Consider the following 20,723-nt stretch of genomic DNA (forward strand, 5'->3'; position numbering starts at 1 on the left):
GGCATCTGATGCAGGGCATGGATGAAGGACTTTCCTAACACACATGAACCCAAAAAAAAAGCACAAAAAATTTGACAAAATTCATCATAAATTGACCAATCGATAGATCCGGTCTATAGGTCAAAAATTCAGCTAGAAATTCCAAATTTGTTGCTAGATAATCTCTGCTAGTTTCGACAGATCTACTGATCCGGTCGACAGGTCAAAGGCCATATTTGACAGGTTGACCAATCAGGTGGGCAAATCAAAATTCATAGAAATTTTTGTTTTAGCCTGTAGATGTTTTTTAGACCGTTCGACTGATCAATTCAATCGGTCGACGACGGGTCAATAGACAGTGAAAATTTTCATGTTTTTTAGAATTTGTTTCCTTATTCAATTAGGACTCTTTCATTACATTTTGGGATTTGTTTAAGGTTATTTAAGGATGTTAAAACTTGTTTATTAATAAACCAATCTATCTATCAATCAATTAAAATTCCTTTGAAACTTTTATTATCTCTCGTGAATTAAAGGTTTTTCTCGTGGATTCAACAATGCCTTGTGGATTCAAGATGTTTATCAATCGAGGAAGACATTGATCGATCTTATTATATCCTTCCATGGATCCATTTTACACCGTTCCCTATGGTGGGCCCTGCCTGAGTCCTTGATTCAACTCATTTTTTTGGACCCCATGTGTAAATGTGGCGGTCCACCTAATAGGTAGCTGTAGGCAGGCTGTCCTTAGTCACACGCATAATCAGGCTGGCGCATTGCGTTCTATAATGGGCTGATGTGATGCATGTGACATAAAGGCACGCCCAAAAGGAGCCTACATCATGCATGAAAGAAGTGGCAGCACTCTGTAACATCATGATGGAAATGATCTCGTTCAAAAGTAGTAAAAAGAACGGTTGGATGATAATTTCAACGTGACGTTTTAATGACTTTGTAGGTTTTCCATTTGAGGGCCAGGCTTATCAGTTTTGCTGGATAAGAGAGGGATGCACGTCTCTTCAATAGAAGATGAATCCAAGCTGTCCATCTATGTGGGTCCAGTCCAAAATCTATCACTTTGGACAAATGATCATAGTAATAACTAAGTTGAATATTTAAGCTTTTGATGGATGGTAGGGATCCACTGCAAAATTGTCTATCTTCATTATCCTACACCTAACGTTGGACCTCCTCTTTCAAGCGGTTCCATGTATTTGTAGAGAAAAATGTCTCTCTTCATAATCCTCGACCTAACGTTGGACATCCACTTTCTATCCTATCATTTTCCTTGTCCTTTAGTAATCAGTAAAGTCTTTATAGTGAATTTTAACTAAGTTCTACGCAACACTCCACCAAAACAAACCTAACTCCACGTCTCTATCCTCATCTACATCTATGTTATCACGTCCTCAGGTGGGGTCCGCTCAAACATCGGCCTGCACCCACAAACTCACAACCATGTCCAAGGCTGTGAGGCCCAGGAACACGTCTTGTTGGTGGCATTATGCGTTGCGGCCCAATGACCTGGCTGGTGGGGCGTCGGCAGTGGATCTTGGTGGGTGGATGCATGTCATCATTGGCGGAAGATGTATTCAGAATAAACCAATCTCCACCATTGATTTTGCATGACCCGTCTAAAGGCCTAGGATTTTGAGCATCAGAGGCAAGGATCTACATTTTTGACCGTACAAGACCGTGATTGTGATCACATGAAGTGTGGACCATCATCATTGGTCCCCATAAACATATCTAAGATGCAACGAATCCTATATCAACATAATTTCCATAGAAATGTTTTGTTCTAATTTTGAGTTATCTAGATAAAGTTAAAGCTGACCTACTGTTTTCTTCACTTCAGGCCCACTTTTGGGACATCAAACAATTTCAAAACTGTCTGAAATTGGCCCCCTGTTGAAAGTATATTGAGTAACTTATCATTGAGTCCAAGATTATGTAATTCTTCTACTATTTGCAAAAGTTAAGAGTCGGTTTTCTAAAGATGTGTATGATCGTTATCGGATTATAAATTAGATTAGGATTCAATCTCATTGATTATTGAGATTTGAGAATCAATCTTACTGGCTAACATGTTTACAGACGCATAAGAGTATTATAAAAATCTCTGTTGCATGGTAGGATTTTATGATTTATTTATATAAAAAAATAATTGCAACTAGGAAAGGGAGGGAAGGTTCATCCTTCTTACATCTATCATTCGGGTATATATTTCTCTCCCGATCAAGCTCCCTGCGGAGAGCACATTTTCACTATTTTTACTTTTGTGGAGTGTGTTTTCTTCTTCATTGATACATGCTTGAACAACTACACCATTGCACCATTTGAGACTCCACAAGGGAAGTATCAGAGCAGATTTTCCTGTCATGATATTGAGGATGAGACAAAACAAATCACGGTAGAGGAAGATCTAGTTGTTCACTTAGCAGATGAGAGAAATGCAGTGCTACAAAGGCAAGTAGAAGAATCAACCACGCTTTGAAAATTTTGAGCCTCCATTGCATGATGACGCATAATCAAAGTCCAAGGAATAGTATCAATCCATTCCAGAAATGTTCTCCAAGGATAATATCACCCTAAGGAAAGTGGTGCAACCATTGAAAGACTTATCACTAGAAGACATGTTAATGAACCAGAGTTTGTTGAATGTCAAAACCAGCACTACTGGATGATGTAGAAAAGGTGGCAGATGACTTCATGGATGACTAGAATAGAAAGAAATCAGGTTCAGAAAACTGAATCAATTACAAAAAAGGGCCTAAACATTCTCTATAATCTAACATCCATAACTTTGTGACTAGTTATCCGTTTCATGCGTATAATATGATGTTAGAAAGCTGTTGAGAAGCCATCTGACATGGAAAATTGACGCAATCAGTTTGCCCAAGGAATCATATAAAATTCTATTTTCATGGGTCAAAGTTGCCTTTTCATTTGAACCTAACTATTTTTATCAATGTTCTTTTCTTCTTCTTTTTTCCTATTTTTAGAAATTTAGGAGCGGTTCAATATAAGTCTTTGTTTTCATCATCTAAAAGTCTTTTACAAAGTTTGGATAGAATTTGGTGTCTTCTAGTAATTTTTACTCAGTGGAAAGATTTTCCTAATTTTAGTCAGTGTAGTAGTCTAGGGACTGTTTTGCTTATAAAAGGCTATCAACTACCTTGTAAGTAGTACTTTCATTCAACTGTAACAATTTTCTATTTTAATTTACAAACTCTTCTTCTCATGGATTCAAGGGCTATTCTTTTTATTTTATTTTATTTTATTTATTTTGTTACACGCATTCTCAGACGCACCTACACCACATGAACACTCGATTCTTTGATCTCAGTGTTGAAATAGAGTCTGTCTACCACTGAGCCACTATTCTTCAAATGAAGAAGGTGATGTTTCTCTAGGCACTCACTTTGCCAATCAAAGAAGAAATGATCACCCAACCTATATCAAGGTGAAGTTGGAACCGTACACTAGAGCAGTTAATTGATGTGAAACTTATTTAACAATGGGGCACCCAGTAACTAAACTTGAGGATTTCCAACCCAGGAATCTAATGCAAGCCTTACTCCAGTCAAACCAATCTTCACCATTGATTTTCATGCAATCTCAGATTGAACTGTCCAAAGGCCAAAAAAATTTAATGCATCGCATAATTGAATTATCCAGAATCCTGTAAATGACTCCAAACTCAGCAAAATTTTCGTAGGGAATTGTTTTTTTCTCCTAGTTTTTTGTTATCTAGATAAAGTTTAAAGTGACTCAATGCTGCAGTGGGCTCGGCTTTGCTCGGGTCATGTAAAAAATTGCATGACGTACACACACACCCATGCCCCTCATAAGTCTCTAGAAGTGGCTCAAGCCCCTAGAGAAGCACTTTATGAGTAATGAGCCCCTAGACAATGTTATGAAACCACTCAACAACAACAAAAGAGCCACTTTGTTTTGAAACCATAAATCACAACAGTAAAGGCAAACCATCCAATTTATGTGTCCACTGTGGATGGAGAACTATCCAGATCGTAACCATCCATTTAGTGGCTATGAAATGAAAAGTTGTCCACATTCAATGGATAAAATCGTATTATCAAAATAAGGCAAGTAAGATATCTAGTATATGCTCATACAGGAGCAGGCAACACAGCAAGATCACCGTCGGATCTGAACCGTCCACTCAGCGTACATGGCAATCATACAGATCATGATGGTTGCCCCCACTTGGTGGACCCCACTCTGGAGCAAGCACAACAACAGTCAAATTATATTAGTTTTATCTCTATTAAATTAGCGCATTGTAATCTTAATAAGATAGTTATCTTAATTTGGGAAGAGTCAGTAGGGCTACTATTAGTTAAGAGTTTGAGTTAGATTATGATTACATCGGGGTTTTGGATTTCATGCCACTCAAGTTCTGTTAGTTGTAATCTGAAAAATTCTCAAAAGTTAATGAATCAATTTTGAGTTTCTTAGCCTTAAGGTATCCATCGACCTTTTCCAGCCTGCATGCTGAAAGAGCTCAAAATCCTGCTCGAGTCACTAAAAGATCATCATATTCCTGGCTTTTCAAACTCCAATTACATGAGCAGCTCGCAGGTATTCAAGAGCCCTTCATCCTTTCCATTTTGTCAGTGTCCATCTCTTTCTAGACATTGATGTGTCAACACAATCACCCAAACGCACTGCATCAGTTAGAAACTTGGATCGTTTGGATTTCTAATATGTACCATGGTTGAGTCACTTTTTGGAAAATGGTGAACTATCATCCTATTAGTAGCCCTAGGTTTAGTCATGGACATTTCCGATGATGGAAGGATGGTTATGACCCTGATGGTCGATTTTCTCTATCTAGATTTGTGGAATTGGGTGTTTCGTTGCATTATCTAACATAATTATCTAATAAAACCATAAAGTCTTTACCTACAAAAGAAGAGATTTCAATGCAATGTTTAGTAGTTTGAGACTTCGATGGGATGTGTAAATGATCTTCTTTTGTATCTAAATTTCACGGTGCTAAAGTAGAGGTGGTAGCAAATAATCTTTCACCATTTTCATTTTTTTTCTTTTTTTAAAGAAAAGAAAAGAAAAAGAAAAATCTTTCTATCAGTTGAGACCCAGATTCTAAAGTCAACTTTCTACATGAAAAGATAAAAGCCCTCATATCAGCTAACTTCAACATTTGGTGGACTTGAAATGGTCTGATGCAGCTAATTGTTTCATAGAATTACGTTAAGCTAGTTGTAGTAAAGCCTTGGGGTGATCAAATCATTGATCCTGACTCTCCATTCACTGCATCCTACCATTTACAGGCAATAATGAATAAGTTGCACCAGTCAGATGATCATGAGTTTTTCTTTTTTGTTCATCCTCTCCTATCTCTACCGAATGGGTGATTTAGGTTGCTGATGGTATCAATTTTTTATTTTTGTTCTTGATTGCCCGTTTGGCTTGCTAATGATCAGATTACTAGGATTGTTGGATCAGCTTGATTCTTGTACAGTGGCTTTCAAAGAGTGCACTGAATAAATGAACTGTCTAGACCAGTAAATAAATGGCATCACTTTCTTAATGATGCCTCTATTTTTTTGTCTTTTAAATGTTTAAAAATACAATACAGAAGTTGCCATGGGCAAAATGTACACACAGTTTGACATTTAAAATGACTGAACCATCTAACATGGAAAAAAATAATAATAATAAAATAAAAACATAATACCATGTGATTCACGGAGAGAGAGAGAGAGAGAGAGAGAGAGAGAGAGAGAGAGAGAGGAAAAGGGTGCACCGTACACGCAGATAGCAAGGGTAACCAAAGGCTACTCTCATGTTAGTGAGAAGGGTATTGGTGACTCACAACAAATGCTCCTAAGCGAATACTCACCAACACAAGGCAGCTAAAATCTAATATCTCCATTGATAGGTAGAGGCAATTTTAAAATCCCCTAAACACAACTAACCTATGTTTGCAATTCCTCCTAATGTCCCTTTAAATCCCAAAGTTCACGAGTCTCCTACTACTAATTGCCCACTAATTGGTTATAAGTAACATTGTTCGTTGTCATGCTTGTCATGTGTACTGGGATATAATTTATTTATTTTTTTTATTTTTTTGGAAGATTAAAAATATTAATAATAATAAAGCTGAGATCATGTTGCATGCTAGACCTATATTTACTATCATCTCTTAAAAAAAGAAACCTGCTTTTACAATCACTTCTACTTTTATCGTCCTCAAATGACATGAAAACTAGGGCTACAACTTGGTTTCAGGTTAACCTGAATCCGATTAACTGTGAAAATCAAGTATTTGGGTTGGTCTAGGTCGATCAGGTCAGTCTGTTTTCACTATGGAGCAATTCAGCTTAGATGCCGGCTGTGCACCTCAGGTTGGAATCTGGATAGGGTCCTCTTGAGGTCGGTCGGGTTGGGCCCAGGTTAACCCGCAACTCAAGGAGTTGGCCCCTATTGCAAACCATTTGATCTTTCTGTAAGTGCATTGCACGTGTCCAATTTACCCTCACATTTTTTTTTCTGGCAGTGCCTGTCAATCTTTCAAAAGCTTGACCTGAATACAGCAGGAAATAAAATAAAACTATAAAGCTAAATATGACTGAAACTTCGACAAATAAATATATTATAAAATTCTCTTGTAAAGTACGGTGGAGAGTAATCATGCAATCAATCACTCCACGCATGGAAGAGATTTCCAAAATCTAGGCCATTCAAATTCAGGGCTGGCACCCATGGATGGGTTATGGAACAAAAATTTTCAACATCCAATTATCTGAAACCATCGCCATTGTCAAAGCGTTTAGTATCATCCCACCAGATAAACTTTTGTGCATTTACCCATCCGTTGTAGGGCACGTGATTTGTGCGGTCTGGATTGATGAGGGATTTTTCCATTGGGAAATGGCTACACGTGTATGACAAACATTTCTCTTGCTATAGGGTCCAATGAATTTTTTTATTTTTTTTTTCAAGAGGACTCGTCATATGATTCCTTCGTAATATCATCCTATGCTGGTTCGGCCAAGGGGATAGGACGGAGTGACATACTAATCATTCTACATTTGAGGTATTGTTCTATCATCTGCCTTGTAACATAGGCAATGGGTCAGTTTTACCCCGTAATTAGCTTCGAACGGCAGATAAATTTATTTATTTAACCCAAGTACTTAAAATACATTTAAATAAAGTTATGAATATTTTAAAATTTTCAAAATGTGTATTGTATAATGTGCAGTTAAGATTTTATCAGCAAATACCAATCAACGGTTTATATTTTTCAAAAATAAGACAGAAACCTCAAAGCAAAGGACTGACCTTCTCACCAAAGACTACTTTCACCAACGTACTTGGTAAGTCCTAGCAAGGTTCGTGTCATGGTTACTTTCATGAACAAAAAGCCACATGAATGAAACTTTCACAGGATTCACTCCGTTGATCTGGTACGCTGCTACATTTTAACCATTGAACCCAAAAATCATGACCATCAAAAACTCAAGCAGGCCATAAAATAGAAAACAACAAAGAAGGCTTACTATTAATTTTGTGCAAAGCTTACCATGGCATTTATATGCCATCCAATCCACTGATCTGATGTGCATAATTATGATGAAAGAATTACTCAAAACTCACATAGTTCCAAGACTTTTTTGATTATTTTTGGAAAAGATAATTCATATATAAACGGGGCTCAACCACCAGCATATACATTGGGGCCAGCCCTAGCAACAAAAAAAGCTAGGGCCAACCTATCATACCCGAACAAATAACACTCCCGGACACTAAATGAGGCCAATGGCCTCACTCATGATGCTCCCCAGCCCCACCTGATCTAGGAACAACTTCAAAGGTTTTAGATATAAATTCAAAGGTTTTTTTTTTTTTTTTTTTTTTTTTTTTATTATTATTTTCTTTTTTACATAAATTCAAAGGTTTTAGATATAAGTTCATAGGAGGCCCACTGAAAGTTGAATTAGACTAATTTTTTAAACAATGTCAATCAAGGTGTCACTTACCTGATGAAAGTAGTAGATTTTATTCATGTTAAGTTGTTTAGGCCACATTAGTAAATGAAACCCTAAATGATACCTAGATGGGGTGCACAAGTGTCCTCCCTTCAATGTCTCCCCCTTTCTCTCCACATGCATTTCACATACTATACACTCTTGTATGTATAATGGGATGCAACATTTGTCTCCTTTTGCTCTCCCTTCGAAATTCTCTCCATTCCTCTCTCCACATGAGTTGCATGTGCCCTAGCCTAGTTCAAGTCTCTCCACGGAATACTTGGGTTCTTTTGAGTCTCTCCGTGAATGCACTATCTCTTTGATTGGAAGAAATCTTGGAACCTCTTTTACTTGGATGTGGACCTTGGAGGAGACCTATTGATGCATGGTCTATAGAGGATTGGATGCAACAGACATGGTCTATGTTATTTAACCATACAAATTGGAGACCTGTGTATATTTTGTGAAAAGGCAGGCATCAACATGTATTTTCTCCACTATGAAGGGTTGATGTGACGAATGTGACATCTAGGCACGCCCATAAAGGAGCTAACATGACAGAAGTGGTAACACTTTTAGCACAGTGGACATTATCTTCCTCAAAAATGTAGAATAAATGTTATAGTGCCATATGGGCCCAGATTTTATTTTTTTCATTGCATTGTTCGTAGATGAAAAGACTGCAAAAATCGTCCATGAACAGACAAACTCTCATGGAGGACATCATGTCCGAACCAGAAGGAAGAGGTCCTCACTTGCCATTGCACGAGCATTGCATCTAAATGGAGCTAAAAATATCAGGACCAATTGGGTCACCATGTACTCAAGGCGTAGATAAATAAAGGAGAGACAGCAGGGGCCAGAGATGATATTTGTGTAGTTTTCCAAAGAGGTTGTTGGAAAGTGGAAATAGTATTTCCATGCCTAGGAAAACTACTTTTGTTGGAAAGCCAGCTGCAAACCGAATATTATTTCCCATTCCAGCAGCTTTTTTTGTTTCTTATGTGAAATTGTTCACTTGGCTTAATTAGTTAAGTGATAAAAGTAGTTTTATAATTTTACACTGTTTTCATTTTTGTATGGTTAGTATTTAAAGTTAGGTTGAGGAATAGATGGTTAAGGGCATATTTGGATGCCAGTAAGTTAGGTAAAATGTAAGTGACTTATAGGGAAGTCACTTACAGGTGGTGTTTGTAGGAGGAAATTTGCCTATAAATCTCTTACAACTTATAAGTCACTTACATGCAAATTGTTGAATGTGAAATATTGGATGTTTCCCCCTTATTATACCTTGGTTTTATGAACATGATAACGCTAAACGATCTTTTTATACATTTTTGTCTTGCGAGGTGATTTTGAGAGCTTAAGGTGAAAATGATGTTAAAAGCATGGATTTGATGCTCAATAATTACCAAAGCATGGAATGGATTTTAGAGGTCAAGAATGAAGATTTCAAGAGTTCAGGATTCAAGAAAATCAAGTGAAGAAGGAAGAAAATCAATATTGCAAAGTGCATAAATATGAAACTTTTGAACTTGACAGTTCGATGACATTTAACACGACTTCAGTGCCATCGAAGTAAGTGTTCGATGTCATCGAAGGAAGCTCGATCCCATCGGAAAATCAGAGAAAATTAAGTTCAATTGCTAGACATATGGGTGCAATTCTTGATCCCATCAAATACCCCTTCGATCCAGTCGAAGAGCAGTTCGATGACCTCAAAATTATCATGAATTTTAGGGTGAACTTGTTGGAATGTTTCGGATATTTCACGATCCCATCGAGCACATGTTCGATAACATTAAAGCCAATTCGATGCCATCGAAGATCGGACGATTTCATCGAAGGACTTGTGCAGATAGTTGTGGCAGGTTCCAAATTCGAATCAAACTCGGCCCTGGATCTCCGATGCCATCGAAGTCCTATTGAAGCTCCCATCAAAGCTACGTAAATTATATAAATTTGAAAAAATTTGAAAGTCGGTCCAATCAAAGCTTATATAAAGGAGTCGTGCTACTTCAAAGATTTCTTCTTCTTTTAGTTAGTTTTTCATATTTTTCTTTATGAGTTTTTGTTTAATCATATTTATGGTTAACTAATCTCTTAAGTAGAGTTAAGAGGTAAAGCTTGTATTTTATTTTGATGTTTATTCAAGTTTTTGATATCAATGTTAGATATTTCATAGTTTATGATTTGAAATAAGGAGTATTATATATATATATATACTTTGATCTATCGTTGACTCTGGGCACGGTAGATGCTTAGGAATTTAATGAATGCTTTCCTCTTTATTTTATCATTGTTTGATTTGTAGAATTCCTTGATCTACCATTGACTAAGAGCTTGGTAGATGCTTTTAACTCTCTACAATCAATTCAATAAGACTATTACTGTGGAACTGTTGTTATGAATTTTCAGAATTTGTTTTAAATTTATTTATGATATTTTAACTGCTCTATCATCCGACTGGATAGATTAGGACATTGATTCCAGTTGAAGTATTGATTGAATCAAGTAAGATGGCATTAAGATAACTACAAGTGGATCTTTGGCGCTTTAATTTTTCCATTACATTGATAGTTTTACTTCACTACAACATTCTTCTTAAATCCCAAATTTAGTTTAGTCTCTAGTTCTAATTCTAAAGTAGTACAGAAAATTACAATATATCTAGTCCTTGTGGGTTCGACCTCAGTCTCACCGAGATTATTACTACTTTTCAACCTTGTACTTAGGGTAGAAGTGAACAAGTTTTTGGGGTTGTTATCGAGGACTGCGCTGTATTTTCTAGATTATTCTAGTTTTAGAATTAATATAGGTTTAGGACTAAATTTTTATATATTTTGTTTAGATTTTTTGATATTTCTTTTAGGAAATAACTTGTTTTCTGTTTTGTAGAAATTGACATTTTTTTTTTTGGAAGGAAATATTATATTCAATGGGGAAGCACAGGGGCTTCACAACAGGTACATTTTCAGGTAGGGCCCCACGACAAAAAGGCCAAGAACCTTCCTATCATATGAGAAAGAAATAAAAAGAAGTTAGACTTCCAGTAAGTTGCCTAGGCCTACTGTATCCAGAAATAGTAGGCCCTGCACAATTGGCGGTTGATCTACGGATGAGTTGAAGAGAAAGTCCAACTGATTTTCACTTCCCATATGGGCAAGGCTAATAGCAACCGAGTTGGCCTCTTTAGGGGTGTGGGAGATCTGGACCTCCATGTTGCACATGAGGGCCTCTATTCTCACCTTCTAGTACCACATGAACCAAGACGGGGTATTGTTGCTAGAGAGAACCTCCACTACTGAGGTAGAGTCGCTAGCCACGAGTCGAGCACACAGGGCCAGCCCATCCAGAATGGCCCTAATTTCAGCTCTGGAGCTCTAAAGTTGTAGAAATTGACATAGTAACTCCAATATGGTAACTTCTTTCCAAACACTTATCTTTTTCAGATTTTCTTAGATTCTGATTTTTTTTTCTTAGGAGTAGTTGTTAAAAACTATAGGGATTTAAAGTGTTTCATGCCCAAGTGGTTAGTCGAAGGATTGCCTATCCATCACCGGATTAAACACCACTTAAGATCCTCTAAGTTAGTTGAGATAATTACAACAAATCAACTTCACCATCTGGCTAAGGAAATTTAAGATGAGAATGAGGTGCATAATGCTCCCACGCCTAGAACATTGCGAGATTACTTACAACCGATGAAGGCGAGTACACATTCATGTATGGTGTTTCCACTCAACACAGGAAATGTGGATTTTAAGTCGGGAGCGAATCAACTCCTTCCTAAATTTCATGAGATAGACTTTAAAAGTCCTTACTCACACTTAATAGAATTTGACGAGATCGTCGTTACCCAACATTTCAATAATGTTTCTGAATATACATTAAGACAAAAATTATTTCCTTTCTCATTGGAAGAGAAGGCTAAGTCATGGCTGCATTCCTCAAGGCTGCAATCCATTAGTACTTGGGCTGAGATGACCTAGGAGTTCCTTAAAAAGTTCTTCTCGATTCATAAGACAAACACCATAAGGAGGGTGATCATGAATTTTGCCCAAAAAGAGGAAGAAACTTTCTTCCAATGTTGGGAGAGATAAAAGGATCTCTTGAATTCCTTTCCACATCATGGCTATGATACATGGCGGGTATTAAGCATTTTTTATGACGAATTGACTTCGCCCATGCACTAGTTTATAAAGATGATGTGTAACGGCGAATTCATGAACAATGAGACTGATGATGCATGGGATTATTTTGACCAACTTGTTGAAAATGCACAATCATGGGACACCTCCTCAAGGCCCACCACTTTAAAGCCAACTCAAATAAGAGATAAGGGAGGGATGTATGTCTTAAGAGAAGAGGATGATATGAACACTAGGGTGGCCAATCTTACAAGAAAAGTCAAGGCCATGGAACTTAAGAAGGTAGAAACTGTCAAACTCGACGATGCCATGGAAGTTGCTTATGGTATTTTTGCTAGCAACGTACACTTAACACAGGGATGTCCCACAATTCATGCGTTTCAAGAGTTGTTGCAGGAGCAATCAAATGCCGTAAATAGCAACCAATGACCATTCAGCGGACCCACCTCAAATGCATATAATCTCAGCTGGAGAAATCATCCAAACTTTAGTTGGAGGAACGGACAAATGGCTACACCTCAAGAACTCTTTTCTCAACTTATCAATCAAAGAAGGTCTCAAGAAAACATGATTAAAATAATTATGTAAAATCAAGAGAAATTTAATCAGAATATGTTGCAAGCATTCTAGGATATCAAGACAACTTTGGGAGTGTTTGCATCATCTATTCAAAGAATAGAGTCACAACTTGTTGTTAGGGAGAAATGGACTTTGCCAGCCCAACCTCTTCCAAACCCAAAACAACAATGTGAAATAAGTCACCCTAGCTCTTCGAATCACATGGAGCAAGCTAAATCTATCACCACTCTTAGAAGTAGAAAAATAATTGATAAGACCATCTCGACGAAGGCTGAGAAGCCTAAGGATTCGGAAGAAGCTAAGAGAGATGATAGACCTAGCATTGCGCCACAAGATAAAGAACTGGAAAAACCATACAAGCCGAATTGCTCCATTCCCCCAACGGTTAATTGCACCAAAGCCTCTGTCTAACACTTAATATATTTTAGAGGTTGTAAAACAGATGAAGGTCAACATTCTTCTTTTGGATGCCATCAAACAAATACCCTCATATGCCAAGTTTTTGAAAGACATTTGCACAGCCAAAAGACGGCAAGGTATCCGAAGGAAAATTTTTCTAACTGAAAAAGTGAGTGTCATCCTAAACAAAGATGTGCCACAAAAGTACAAGGATGCGGGTAGCTCAACTGTTTCTTGTGTAATCGAGACCACCGGATTAAGCATGCACTTCTTGACTTAGGAGTAAGTGTGAATTTGATTCCCTACTCGGTATACGAACAACTTGGTCTAGGTGAATTAAAACCGCATAGGACCACACTTAAATTACCTAATCGTTCGGTTCGTATATCGAGAGGAATGATCGAGGATGTGGTAGTCCAAGTCAAAAATTCTATTATCCAGTAGATTTTATTATCTTGGATACACAGCCCATCATAGACATGAGCACTCAAATTCCAGTCATCTTAGGTCGTCCATTCCTAGCTACATCAAACGCCATTATCTATTATAGGAATGAAATTATGAAATTAACTTTTGGGAACATGACATTATAGTTAAACATCTTTAACATGTGCAAATAACCCGAGGAAGTTGATGATACCCACGAAATTAACATGATTGATTCATTTGTGGAAGAAAGAGCCCTCTTGACTCTTTACTATGATGCTCTAGAGACGTGCTTGGCCCACTCCCTTGATTTGGATGATGTGATGATTAAGGAGATGTACACCTTACTTGATGCAATGCCAGTCTTTGAAGTTGACCAATGGAGACCACAATTTAAACAATTGCCTCTTAATGCGACAAAGCATCTACCGTCAAGTATCAAGGCACCGAAACTTGATCTAAAACCATTGCCGACTGATCTTAAATATGCTAACTTAGGTCAAGATGAGAATCCGGTGGTGATTTCTTCCCACCTACATAAGGAATAAGAGAGTATTCTCATTGCTACTCTGAAAGAATACAAAGGATCCCTTGGATGAACCATTGTGAACCTCAAGGGAATTGATCATTCAATTTGCACTCGCACATTCACCTTAAGGATAATGTGAAAATATCTAAACAACCACAACGTAAATTAAATCCAAACATGAGAGAGATGGTTAAAGCCGAGGTTCTTAAGCTATTGGATGTGGGTATCATATACCCAATATCCGATAGCCAATGGGTGAGTCTAACTTAGGTGGTTCCCAATAAGTCCGGGATCACCATTATAGCCAATGCAGAAAATCAACTCGTGCCAACTAGAGTCATGACTGGTTGGAGAATGTGCATTAACTAAGGAAATAAAACACCATCACTAGGAAGGACCACTTTCTTTTACCTTTCGTTGACTAAATTCTAGAAAGGTTAGCTGGTCATTCATGTTACTGTTTACTAGATGGTAATTTAGGCTATAACCAAATAGAGATAGCCCTTAAAGACCAAGAAAAGACAACTTTCACACGTCCCTTCGGCACTTTCGCATACCAAAGGATGTCACTATGAAATGCTCTTACCACATTCCATTGATGCATGTTGAATATCTCCTCAAACATTGTAGGAAAATTTTTAGAGGTCTTCATAGATGACTTCTCTGTGTTTGGTTCATCTTTCAACGATTGTATTAAAAATCGCAAACATGTGCTAAAAAGATGTGAAGAGAAGAACTTTGTGCTAAATTGGGAAAAATGTCACTTTATAGTTTGCAAGGGAATAATGCTTGGACATATCATATCGTCCAATAAAATTGAGGTAGATAAAGCCAAAATTGATCTTATCTCTAACCTACCTCCACCCAAAAGCATACACGATGTGCGTTCCTTTTTGGGACACGCCAGGTTTTATAGAAGATTCATTAAGGATTTCAATCACATATCTCATCCATTATGCAATCTTCTCCAAAAGGACACCCTATTTTAGTGGTCTAAAGAATGTTAAAAAGCTTTCTCTAAGCTTAAGGGTATGTTGACTAGCACTCTGATTATGCAGCCACTCGACTGGAGCCTTCCTTTTGAGATTATGTGCGACGCTAGCGACTATGTTATTGGGGCGGTATTACGCCAAAGAAAAGAGAAAAAGTCTTATGTGATCTACTACGCAAGTAGAAATCCAAACTATGCCTAGATGAATTATTTTACTATGAAGAAGGAATTCTTAGCCGTAGTCTTTACACTGGACAAGTTTAGGTTCTACTTGATCGGATCCAAGATCATAGTATTCACAAACCACTCAGCGTTGAAGTAGCTTCTTTCTAAGAAGATGCCAAGTCCCATTTATTGAGATGGATCCTCCTCTTCCAAGAATTTGATATAGAAATTCATGATAAGAAAGGAATAGAAAATGTAGTAGCTAACCATCTTTCTAGCTGGTCCTATCCAACTCCATTAAAATGACCCACATTAATGTATGTTCCCTAACGAACAACCTTTTTAAAGTTTCCTATTTACCTTGGTTTGCTAACATTGCAAATTATATTGCTACATGTATTACGCTGACACATTGGACAAAGAAAGATAAAAAGAAATTCTACACCGAGGTGCGCAAGTACATCTGGGATGATCCATACTTATTTAAGTATTCCTCAGATCATATCATAAGGAGATGTGTTACTGACGATGAACATTAAAGCTTAATCTCCTTCTTTTATTCACACGCCTATGGTGGCCATTTTTCGGCTAGGAAGACCACAACACAAATTTTACAGTGTGGCTTTTACTGGCGCACTTTGTTTAAGGACTCTAACAATTTGTTGCAAAGCTTGTGATCATTGTAAAAAATTGGATAGATTGTCCCATCAAAATATGATGCCTTTAAACATCATTCTTACTATTGAAGCATTTGATTACTGAAGCATCGATTTCATGGGACTATTCCCCCAATCATTTGGAAATCTTCATATATTGCTCGCAGTAGATATGTCTTTAAATGGGTCGAAGTGATTCCATGTCGAAATAATGATCATCGCATGGTCATTAAGTTCCTAAAAGAAAACATCCATTCTCAGTTTAGAACTTCTCGAGTCATTATTAGTGATGGAGGGTCACACTTTTGTAATAGGCCATTTGAATCATTAATGAAGAAATATGGTGTTATACACAAAGTCAGTACTCCCTATCACCCTTAGACAAGCGGTCAAGATGAGATTTCTAATAGGGAGATCAAGAAAATTTTGAAAAAAAAAAAAAAAAAAAAAAAAAAAAGATAAACCCTGCTAGTAAAGATTGGTCAATTCAATTGAAAAATATTTTACGGGCTTACATACTGCATATAAAACCCCTATCGGAATGTCTCCCTTTAGACTCATCTGTGGGAAAGCTTGCCACTTGCCTGTGAAGCTAGAGCATAAGGCCTACCAAGCAATTAAAAACTTCAATTTTAATTTGGACAACGTTGGCATGCTGCGCAAATTACAACTCAATGAACTTGAAGAGATCTGGAACGATGCATACAAGAGTTCTGGAATTTACAAGGATAGGATAAATAAGTTCCATGACCGGAACATCCTTCGGAAACTTTCAAGCCACATCAAAAAGTCCTTTTGTACAATTCTAGACTTCACTTATTTCTGGGGAAACAGAGATATCGTTGGATCCGTCCCTTCGTAGTTAAATCAATTTATCCTCATGGGACTGTTGAGATTAAGAATCCAAAGAATGGTAACATCTATAAAGTGAATGGTCATTGACTTCAACCATTCGTTGAGAAATTTGATTCAAAGGACATGTCCATCCCTCTTATTGATCCTGTATATCAGGATTGACCTCTTAGTTTGATGGAGGTATAGTTAGATTTATGGTTTTTTTTTTTTAAGGATTTAGGACTAGGATTAGTTTACTTTTAGTATTGTTTTAGTTTCGTGCTGACCCCTTTCGAATATTGAAGACTTTGAATATCGTTGCATTCCTCCTTCTCAATTATTGCCTTTCTAACTTTTTCCTCCTTTATTCTCTGTCTCATGTTGCATTGATTGCATACATCTTACATGGAGGACAATGTAAATTTCAAGTTGGGGGTGAGATTAGATGGATCTAATCAGTATTTTTTTCTTATTTTCGAGCTAAAATTTTCAAAAAATTTTGAAATTTTTTGTCTCAAAGTTGTCTTGGAATGTGAATTTTTGTGTAATTTGAATGCATGTTGAGTATTATGATAAGATATGGAATAAATCTTTGGAAATCTAGAGTCTAGTTAGTTAGTTAGTAAACTTTTGACTAAGTTTTTCTTCGTTAGTTAATTAATAGAAAATTGTAAACATCAGTTAAGTCTAGTTCACAATCTACATCTAACCTATGTTTTTTAAAGTTGCTTCCTTTCACATGTGAATTACTTGAAATTGGTTAGGAATCAAGTCTAGAGATCATTATCTACCTAAAAAAGTGTTATAAAAAAAATAATAAATTAAATTACTTTAAAAAAAAAAAAAAAAAAAAAAAAAAAAAACACTAGCTAAAAAACAGTGAGATCGAAATTGACTACATATTATATGTGTTTTAATGAAAAATTCATGAAAAGAAAAAAGAAATGAAAATAGGTAAATGCCATTAATATAAAATGAAAAGCTGGAAATTAGTGAAAAAGGATATAAGATCAGAATTAGTACTTGTTTTGACCTATCTACTCTAAGGTAATGAACATGGCTAACATTATGAAAGGTAAATCAATCTCATGGAATTATAAGTTAGAGATAACTAAGCATGCTAGATACTTGATGTCTAGACTTCTTCTATTGGCTAGTTCATTTGTTTGCAATGGATATTAGAACCTATATTATCTATGTTTCATTTTCATGACTTGAATGTTGCTCACATGTATGAAGCTTGTACAGAAAATTACTGTCTAAAAGAGAATTGGAATTTGAATTTTGAAGATTGCTTCATGCATGTTTTACTCGAGACTAAAAAATGCTGCTGGGGGGTGTGTTGAGTGTGAAATATTACATATTTCCCCCTTGTTATACCTTGGTTTATGAACATAATAATGCTTAATCGATCTTTTTATACATGTTTTGTCTTGCAAGGTGATTTTGAGATCTTAAGGTGAAAAGGATGTTAAACGCATAGATTTGATGCTCAAGAATTACGGATCTTTGGATGTTAAGAATGAAGCTTTCAAGATTCCAAGATTCAAGAAAACCAAGTGAAGGAAGAAAATTGATATTGCAAAGCGCAAAAATTTGAAACTGCTGAACTTGATTGTTTGATGACATCAAACACGACTTCGATGTCATCGAAGTACGTGTTTGATACCATCAAAGAAGGCTCTATCCCATCAAAAAATCGGAGAAAATTAAGTTTGGTTACTGGACATGTGTGCAATTCTTGATCCCATTGAAGATCCCTTCAATCCCATCGAAGAGCAGTTCGATGACATCGAAATTATCATGAATTTTGGGGTGGACTCGTTGGACTGTTTCAGACGTTTATTGATCCCATTGAGCACACGTTTAATGACATCAAAGTCAATTCAATTCCATCAAAGGTCTGGCGATTTCATCAAAGGACTTATGCAGACAGTCGTGGCAGTTTCAAATTTGAATCGAACTCGGCCATGGATCTTCGATGCCATCGAAGTCCCATTGAAGCTCCCATCGAAGCTCCATAAACTGCATAAATTTGAGGCTGTTTCAAAGTCGGTCCAATCAAAGCTTATATAAAGGTGTCTTCTGAGTTTTTCTAAGCACGAATTAAGGTAGGAAGAGTTGAGTAAAGGGTGATGCTACTTCAGAGAATCTTCTTCTTTTTCAATCTTCTCTTCTTCTTCTAGTTAGTTTTTCATACTTTTCTTTAAGAGTTTTAATTTAGTCATGTCTATGGTTAAATAATCTCTTAGCTAGAGCTAAGAGGTGAAGCTTGGTGTTTATTTTAATGTTTTTCTTACTTTGATTCAAGTTAATGATCTTAATGTTGGATATTTCATAGTTTATGGTTTGAAATAAGGAGTGTTTTTTGATATACTTTGATCTATCGTTAACTCCAGGCACGGTGGGTGCTTAGGAACTTCATGAATGCTTTGCTCTTTATTTTATGATTGTTTGATTTGTAGAATTCCTTGATCTACCATTTACTACGGGCATGGTAGATGCTTTTAACTCTCCACAATCAATTCAATAAGACCGTTATATGTGAAACTGCTGCTATGAATATTCAAAATCTTTTTTGAATTTGTTTATGATATTTTAATCACTCTACCATCTGACTAGATAGATTCAGATGACAATTCTAGTTGAAGTATTGATTGAATCAAGTAAGATGACATCAAGATAACTACAAGTGGATCCTTGGCACTCTACTTTTTCCATTACATTGATAGTTTTACTTCACTATAACATTCTTCTTAAATCTCAAATTTAGTTTAGTCTCTAGTTATCTAGTTATAATTCTAAAGTGGTTAAGAAAATTAAAACACATCCAGTCCCTATGGGTTCGACCTTAGTCTCACATTGATTATTACTACTTTGCAACCTTGCACTTGGGGTACAAGTGAACACAAATCTTTAAAAAAAAAATGTAGGGGGCTGAGAGTGAGTAGTCACTTTCCTATAAGTTACTTACAAGCCCAACGAAACAGATTTTAAAGTAGGCAAATAGGGAGAAAAGTACCAACCTCCCAACCACCATTAATAGCCGTGAAGCTCCAGCCAATGAAAAAGAAAGCTCCAACTCTCCAAACCAATACACCCGACCTGATCATTAAAATATAATAACTAATGCAATTATTAAAATATTAGCATGTATCCACCCAACCAACCCGGCCAACCTGATCGAACCCGCTTAGGTTGGGCTTGAGTTGAGAATTCCCAACTCGAGGTTGGGTTGGGTTGGGTTAGGGTTGAGGTACAAGAACCTTGGGTTGGGCTAGGGTTGAGCACCAACCTGACCCAACCTGCCCGACTTTCAGCACTATCTGCAACTGCAACTATTGTTGTCTACCTCTTTCCCTCAAAAGGTAGGGTTTCTTTTTTTTCTCTACAAGTCCCTTCTCTTCAAGTCCTCTGTTATATTTTGCTCGAAAATAGGGAATATGTGGCCGTGATTATTGGGCCCACCTTAACACGTTAAATGATATATCTACCCCATCCATAAGTTTTGCCAGCTCATTTTAGGGCTTGTGCCAAAAAATTAAGCAGAATCCTAATCTCATGTGGGATACACCACAAGAATAAGTGATTGAACGTCCACCATTAAAACCTTCCTATGGCCCCTCGTAATGGTTTTTTTGCTATCGAACCTCTTGATAAGGTCACAAAGACTTGACGGATAACAGATATAAATGTCAGCTTGATCCAAAACTTTTGATGCCCATATGAAGTTTTATTGGTGGGTATTCAATCACATTTATTTCCCATGGTGTGGCCCACTTAAGATTTGGATCTAACTCATTTTTTTGGCCCAATCTCTAAAATGAGCTGGTAAAACCGATGGACGGAGTGGATATACCATGCATACATCAAGGTGAGCCCCATGGTCCACCCATCAAGGTAGACTATTGTTCTTTATTTTTTTTAAATATTTTCATTTAACTATTTTAATGCATCTAGATTGTTTATTTTCTGGCCCACTAATTTTTT

The 20,723-nt window shown here is 36.7% G+C and overlaps 1 long non-coding RNA gene across 1 annotated transcript in view; it reads right to left on the reverse strand.

Moving 5' to 3' along the window:
- Positions 1-3,914: 3,914 nt before the first annotated feature.
- Positions 3,915-20,723, reverse strand: part of LOC131227622 (uncharacterized) — a 77,390-nt gene continuing 60,581 nt past the window's right edge. The window contains exon 3 of the long non-coding RNA XR_009162387.1: positions 3,915-4,224. This is a non-coding gene — a long non-coding RNA (uncharacterized LOC131227622). The remainder of the gene's footprint in view (positions 4,225-20,723) is intronic.

Source organism: Magnolia sinica, chromosome 15 (assembly GCF_029962835.1).
Source record: "Magnolia sinica isolate HGM2019 chromosome 15, MsV1, whole genome shotgun sequence".
Lineage (NCBI taxonomy): Eukaryota > Viridiplantae > Streptophyta > Magnoliopsida > Magnoliales > Magnoliaceae > Magnolia > Magnolia sinica.